General features: G+C 52.1%; 1 protein-coding gene across 1 annotated transcript in view; it reads right to left on the minus strand.

The window, feature by feature from the left end:
* The window catches only part of ST14 (suppression of tumorigenicity 14), a 39,633-nt gene extending 36,050 nt beyond the window's left edge, over positions 1-3,583 (minus strand). The window contains exon 1 of the mRNA XM_025213827.1: positions 3,502-3,583. The gene's annotated coding sequence lies outside the window, so the exon portion shown is untranslated. The remainder of the gene's footprint in view (positions 1-3,501) is intronic.
* Between the last annotated feature and the right edge of the window lie 4,270 nt (positions 3,584-7,853).

A 7,853-nucleotide genomic window follows, 5' to 3' on the forward strand; every position in this document is an offset into this window, starting at 1 on the left:
TGCAGACACGGCGTCACAGCAAGGGCTGGCAGGGGGCACGCGTCGTTCACGGCTCTGGGTAACCTGCTCCAGCGCTTTACTACCCTCCTCGTGAGAAAATTCTTCCTAATATCTCACCTAAACCCCCCTTGCTGCAACTTGAGCCCGTAGCTCCTTGTCCAGTAACCTGCCCCCACTGAGAGCAGCCCAGCTGCATCCTCTTTTGAACCCCCCTGCAGGGAGCTGAAGGCTGCTATTAAATCTCCCCTCACTCTCCTCTTCTCTAGATTAAATAAGCAAAGTTCCCCCTCACTCTCCTCTTCTCTAGATTAAATAAGCCCAGTTCCCTCAGCCTGTCCTCATAAATCGTGTCCCCCAGCCCCCAACCATTTTCATTGCCCTCCACTAGACTCCCAATTTGCCCACATCCTTTCTGTACTGGGGGGCCCAAAACTGAACACAGTAATGCAGATGTGGCCTCACCAGTGCAGAATAGAGGGGAATCATCACTTACTTCCCTTGACCTGCTGGCAACGCACCTACCAATGCAGCCCGGTATGCCATTAGCCTTCCTGGCAACAAGGACACACTCTTGGCTCATATTCAGCTTACTGTCCACTGTCACCCCCAGGTCCTTTTCTGCAGAGCTGCTGCCCAGCCAGTCAGCCCCAGCCTGTACCAGGCATGGGATTGTTCTGTCCTAAGGGCTTTGCACTTGTCCTTGTTGAACCTCATGAGATTCCTTTTGGCCCAATCCTCCAATTTGTCTGGGTCATTCTGAATCCTAGCCCTACCCTCCAGCATATCCACTACCCCACCCCGAGCTTAATGTCATCTGCAAACTTGCTGAGGGTGCGCTCTGTGCCATCTTCCAGGTTGGTGATGACATTGAACAAAACTGACCCCTGGGCAGAGCCGACCGGAGCAGAGTGCAGGGCCCGGGGCAAATCAGCCCATGCGGGCCCCTGCCCCGCTCTGATCCCAGCAGCATGGTAGCGAGCGAATGGACTTGAAGCAAGCAACTGTGGTGCAGAGTCACCATGGCTTCTCCGCCCAGCTTTGCAGGGTCCCCCAAAGTGCAGGGCCCAGGGCGATTGCCCCAATTCACACCCCTAGGGACAGCCCTGCCCCTGGGGCACTCCACTTGATACCAGCTGCCAACTAGACATTGAGCCATTGATTACTATCCTCTGAACCCGATGCTCCAGCCAGTTTTCTATTCACCTTACAGTCCATTCATCCAGCCCGTACTTCCTTAGCCTGCCTGCGAGCATGTTGTGGGGAGACTGTACCAAAAGCCTTGCTAAAGTCAAGGTATGCCACATCCACTGGTCTCGCATCCACGGAGTCAGTCATCTCTGCAACGTTTCACCGAGCTGTGACAGTGGCTTTCCACACTGGGACTTTACGTTTCTAGGAGTCTGCTTTGTGTGCAGCAAAGCTGCCCTTGTGTCCTTCCAGCACGGCAGTTTGTGACGGGGGACACGCGCACTGTGCTGCTTTTCCCTGCTCTCACTCACTGCCTAGCCCCTGAGCCACTGCTTCCTGGCACTCACTCCAGTGGCCTGGCCAAGAAGAACTGGTCTCTGCCCCTGTGATTTTTCATTTGTTTCCATGAAAAAGACAGCCCAGGTCCTGCCCCAGCACTGAACCGATACTGTACACCACCCCGCCCCCCGCAGCTCCCACCTGTGCCCCTGCAATCCCTTTCACTTCCTGAACACAGCACACCAGGAAGTATCGCTGCGTAAAGCTGTGCCCTGTGTTGTTAGTCAGCCGGCTGAAACCAGTGAGCTGCCTCTCTTGGGAGCAGGTGGAAACTCAGGTGCAAAGGACAGTATCACAGAGGTGCTGGATGAGAGCCAGCTATCATAATACAGGACTACACTTCAACCAGATTTCCCATCCTCTGAGCCGCTCTGTGGCCAGCTGCCAGGCAGCTCTATCACACTGGGGCATGCACTAGAGCACATCTCCTTAGGCAAGTCCCTGCAAATCCCTTCTCTTCGTGAACCCAGTTAATTGACTCAACCTGGTGAGAAAGGGACTCTGCACCCTGTAACTGGCTCCTCTGCCAGCATTTATGCTTTTCTAAGGAAGCTTATTCATTTCATCAGCGCTAAGTACTTCTGCAACTCAGGTGTCTACTAGTTCTTACAAGCTAAAGCATCAGTGAGAGGAGCTCTTGGTGTAAGGAGCAGCAATCCGAAGTGTCTGGGGAGAAGATAAAAAGCAGATGACGATGTAAACTAAGGGCGCATCTACGTCGCTGTAGTGACACACTCCAGTGATTTAGCATCCGTAGATGTCTACGCGTGACCAGCAGCTACTTCACCGTAGCGGCATGCTCTCCTGTTATAGTGCACTGCTACAGCAAAGTAGCTACTAAAAATAACCATGTGCCACACGTACAGCAAAGTATGGGTGGTTACTGCACCACACTTTAGTACTGCTAAAAGGAAATACTAACGCACAGCGCAGTAACAATGTTGCCGTAGGGCAACATGTAGACATGCCCTAAGTGAATAAAGAGAGTGACTGGGAAACTCTGTACAAGGGTTTCTCTTAGCTTTCCAGCTCCAGAGCTTGTCTGCTCCATATTTCACTATAGTCATTTTTTTTATGGCTTGTATGAAGTTATGCCTCATTGGACCAGGAGTACACTGTGCCAGGTGAAGTACAAACACAGAACGCAAAGATGGCCACTTCCCTGATAGATCATAAAATCATAGAAAAGCAGGGCTGGAAGGGACCTCAGGAGGTCGCATCTAGTCCAACCCCTGCTCAAAGCAGGACCATCCTCAGCTAGATCATCCCAGCCAAGGCGTTGTGTAACTGGGTCTTAAAAACCTCCAAGGACCGAGATCCCTCCACCTCTCTGGGTAACCTGTCCCAGTGCTTCACCACCCTCTCGTAAGAATTTTTTCCTAATATCCAACCTAAACCTCCCTTGCTGCAACTTGTCACCGCTGCTTCTTGTTCTGTCATCTGCCCCCGCTGAGAACAGTCCAGCTCCATCCTCTTTGGAGCCACCTTTCAGGTAGTTGAAGGCTGCTATTAAATCCCCCCTCAGTCTTGTCCTCTGCAGACTAAATAAGCCCAATTCCCTCAGCCTCTCAGAAGGCACGTGCCCCAGACCCCAAAACAATTTTCGTTGCCCTCCACTGGACTATCTCCAGCTTGGCCACATATTCCAGAAATATGTTTGTTGAATATATTTCCTACGCAGCCTTGACATCTGCCATGTGCTTTTCAACACCTGCTGCTCTAGACCTAGGACCCCACACAGCCACGGGCCCCCACTTGAACACACTCGATGCCCTATGAGACCGAGACTGCGTACTTCAAGTCCTATTTAAACCCCATGGTCCCAAATCCATCCTTGGTATCATTCCATTAAAGCCATCAGAGGTCAACTGGGGTTGAGGCTGGCTCCCAGTAAGGGGTTGGCTCCTCTGTACTGCAATGGTGAATGCATTCAGGTATAAAGCAGTCAAAGAATCCAATGGAAAGAGGACTTACCAAGAGAGGGCAGTGGGTCTGTTCAGGGAAGCTGCTCCTTGCCTATGTGCTCTAGAGTCTAGTGCATGCCCCAGTGTGACAGAAACAGAGCTGCCTGGCAACTGGCTGTGGAAGGAGTGGCTCAGAGGACAGAAAATCTGGTTGAAATGTAGTCCTGTATTGCGACAGCTGGCTGTCATCCAGCCCCTCCATGATACTGTACATTGCACCTGACTAACAACGCCGGGTACAGCTTTCTGCAGCGATACTTCCTGCTGTGCCGTGTTCAGGAAGTGAAAGGGATTGCAGGGGCACAGGTGAGAGCTGGGATACAGTATCGGTTCAGTGCTGGGGCAGGACCTGGGCCGTCTTTTTCATGGGAACAAAGAACAAACCTCGGGGGCAGAACCTGGGAGCAGTTCTTCTCGGCCAGGCCACTGGAGTGGGTGCTGGGAAGCAGCGGTTCGGGGGCTAGGCAGTGAGCGAGAGCGGGGAAAAAGAGCACAGTGTGCTCGTCCCCTGCCGCAAGCTGCAGTGCTGGAAGGACAATGAATGCAAGCCCTCCAGCCCCTACATCATTTACTCGGCAGGCTATCCATTTGACATGACCTAGCGCTAAGGCAGCTGCCCCCACATGCTGTATTCAGGTATTCAGGTGCGCAAAGCATTCCACTGCAATAAAGTTGTGAGAGTTTGGGTCACGCAGTTCGCTGTCTGCCAAGTCTGTGGTATTATTCATAGCTCCATGGGAGACCACAACAACATCCCCATACCCTTCAAACAGAGTTCAAGTGCTTTAGTGGTAGTCAGTGCTTTCTAAGCAAGCTGCTTGGAGGTCAGGACCTCAGTCCACAATCCACCAGGTTCTCAGATACATTCCCCACAGCCAGGGTCCTGTGAGGCAGTGTTGGAGAAAGCATCCATGTGCATTGCACAAAGCAGGTTGAATCCAAGGTCTGGCCATCTATAGGTATGTAAGGGGTGAATATAGGGAATTGGGAGAAAACCTGTGGACAGATGCCTTGCTGGGATCATTTGCTCTCAGCAATATTCCTGCCCAGAGCAGGGGCATGGGTGACTGGTAGGGGGAGAATGGGGGGAGGGGGGTGCAGCACATGCTCCCCCAACAGGGCCGTCCCTGCCACCAACGCTGCTGGCGGCATCTGTGGGTGCTTGCCATCTCCGTGCCCGCTGCTGATGCCACCGGTGGCATCTGCGGGTGCTCGCCAGCCCCATCCCCGCCATCAACACTGACTTCTGCAGGTGCCCCGCCCAGACTCAGGAGGCACCAGTTACTCATGAGCAGAGGGGTTAGACTGGATGATCTTTTGAGGTCCCTTTCAGCCCTTAATTTCTATGATTCTATGATCTAGTCTGGCTGCTTGAGCGGTGAGAGAAGCAGGCTCGGGAGAGAGGGAAACTGGGTCTGCATTCCAACCAGGTGTCCTGTTACTTGCACTTCCAAGGAGCGATTAAAGGTTGACTCACAGGGTGGAACCAGAGAGAGATCGAGTGAGGGGAAGCTGTGTCCTCCAGCCCCATTGCAGTGTCTCCCTCAGCTGAGTGACACACATTAAGGTATGTGTCACAGGAGGAGGAGAAAGGAGGAGAAAGGTCAAACAGTAAGAGCAGGGGACTGGGGATCTATGCCTGAGTGGTACAACACAGGAAGCTTCTGTGCCCTATTCTTGGGTCTGTTGTTGATTTGCTGTGTGACCTGAGGTCTCTTTAAGCCTCAGTTTCCCCACTTGCTGTATGAGGAAGATAGTTGTCTAGTGTGGAAAACAGGACCTACCAAAGCACAAAGTATTGTCATAACAGTCACGCTGCACTATGGTGTATTTCATAGTTTCATAGATTCTAGGGTCGGAAGGGACCTCGGTGGGCCATCTAGTCCAATCCCCCTGCCCCTGGCAGGCAAGAAAAGGGTCACCAAACCTGGTGATGTGATCCCATTCAGATGCCTGCCCAGTCTCCTCTTAAAGACCCCCCCAGGACAGGGCGAGCACCACCTCCCTTGGAAGCCCATTGCAGATCCTGGCAACCCTGACCATGAAGAAATTTTTTCTGATGTCCAGTCTAAAGCTACTCTCCGATAGCTTACGGCCATTGTTCCTTGTTGTTCCAGGGGGTGCCCTGGTATACAGATCGTTGCCTACTTTGTGTTGCTCTCCCCTTGTGAATCTGTACACTGCCACAAGGTCCCCTCTCAGCCTACTCTTGGAGAGGCTGAAGAGGTTAAGGTCCCTTAGCCTTTCCTCGTAGGGCCTAACCCTGCAGGCCTCCAATCAGACGAGTGGCTCTTCTTTGGACCCTCTCCAGGTTGTCCGCATCTCGCTTGAATTGCGGCGTCCAGAGCTGGACACAGTACTCCCGCTGCGGCCTGACCAGTGCCGCATAGAGAGGGAGAATCACCTCCCTGGACCTGTTTGTGAAGCACCTATGGATGCACGACAAAGGGCGATTGGCTCTGCTGACTACTTCATCGCATTGACAACTCATGTTCATCCTGGAGTCAACGGTGACTCCAAGATCTCTTTCTGCCTTAGTGGTGCTGAGAAGGTCGCCCCCCAGCCTTGAGTAGCCAAGGCTGGGGATTTTGATTAGGATGTGCCTGTGCTCCTGCCGGGACTAAAACCTGGAGGTTCCTGGTTAGAGGCTCAGAGTCAGATCGATCACCATATTCCTGGAAAACTTTGCTGTACATTCATCCCCCTTCTCCCCTCCACCCAACCTCTCTCTCACCCACTGACTCTTCAGTTTACATCTTCACTGACTGCCTGTCTTGCATGCATACAAACCTGTGGCTTCTTTTCTATTCATTCCATCCAAGAAGAGCACACACCAACTGCAGAGGCTTCCTCAGCCTGATGAAAGGTATTTAAACCCAAAAGCTTGCTAAAAAATTTTTTTTCCAACTATTTAAGTTGGTCTAATAAAAGATATCAGATTCACCCAAAAAACCTGGAGTCAGGGAGGAATTTAATCCCCTGGTCAGACTGGTAAGGACTGTGGAAGTTTTGTCTTCCTTTGTAGCATGGGTCATGGCCCTCTTGCTTGGATCTCTCAAGTATATTTTAACAACCCTTGCAGCGGCAGGACATTGGCCATCATTGGGCACATCTACACTTCACACTGCATCACTGTAGCTATGTGCTACCTCACCATAGCACCACACTATGGTGACACAGCAATCACATGCATCTACACGTCACCATAAACTACTTCACCACAGCAGTGCGCTCCCCATTTTAGCACGCTGCTACAGTGAAGTAGCACCTAAAAATAACCATGCACAGTGCATGCAGTGCAGTACGGGCAGTTACTGCACCGTGCCTTAGTACTTCCAAAAGGCACTTACTTCCAAAAGGAAGTACTAAGGCACGGTGCAGTAACAATGTCACTGCAGGGTGACGTGTAGACGTGCCCATTGTCCCTCTGCTTTGCCTGTGGCAGGTTAGGGTGCTATGCCGTGTGTCAGGGTGGACCATGTAGTTTTACTAGTAGGTTAGGCAAGGGTTTATATAAAATGATTTGGATGGTGATGATCTGGCCACTGGCAGGGGTTTGCATTAAGTGACTTTCAGAGGTCCCTCCCAAGCTTACTTTTGTATGATTTTACAAGCCGATGTGCATCACTGCTTTCAGAAAGCTGTTTGGTGATGGCATTGTAAAATGAATGGCAGTCTGCACTATGACACTAGCTGCATCCCCTGCCAGCACCTTGGAATGAAAGCCCTTCTTTCCAAACATCTGCTTGACTGTGATCATGCTTGGCTTTGCACTAGCATCAGCCAGCTCCATCTGTAGTGACAACAATGGGAACACCTGTATAGGTAAAACACTGTGTTTTCAGCTCCATGCCCTAGAGCTCTGCTCATAGCAGGACTGGATCACCTAGTAGCTAGGGTTAACATCAAATCACAGTGGCACATCCACCTTGGGGGAGCACAGGTGTAGTGAAGGTGTTTGTTGATCAGAGAAGATGCAATGAAATTCAAATGGCTAGTTTCCAACTGGGTCCCTGGTGCTGAGCCTGGGCAGGCTCCTCCAGCTGGCTCCCCCACCTGCTTCACTGCGGTCACCCAGGGTCCCCGCTGCAGCCTCCGGGGCCTCCTACTGCTGTGGCTGGCCTACAGCTGAGGCTGGGTGGCTCAGTCTCTGGGACATGGGCACAACTGACCTATGTGCCCACTGCAAGGCAGTCCAGCTGGCCCTGTGTGCCTGTCTGGGCCCAGGACAAGCCCTGGGTACCAGGCAGGCTCCAGAGCAGGCTGCTGCAAGCGCTGCTCTGCTCTGCTCTGATTTGCTCAGCACATCATGCTGGAGCAGCAGGTGGATGCAGTAGCCACAGAGACACTCTGGCTGACAGC

The sequence above is a fragment of the Alligator sinensis genome, unplaced genomic scaffold, assembly GCF_000455745.1.
Source record: "Alligator sinensis unplaced genomic scaffold, ASM45574v1 scaffold1153_1, whole genome shotgun sequence".
NCBI classification, from domain to species: Eukaryota; Metazoa; Chordata; order Crocodylia; family Alligatoridae; genus Alligator; species Alligator sinensis.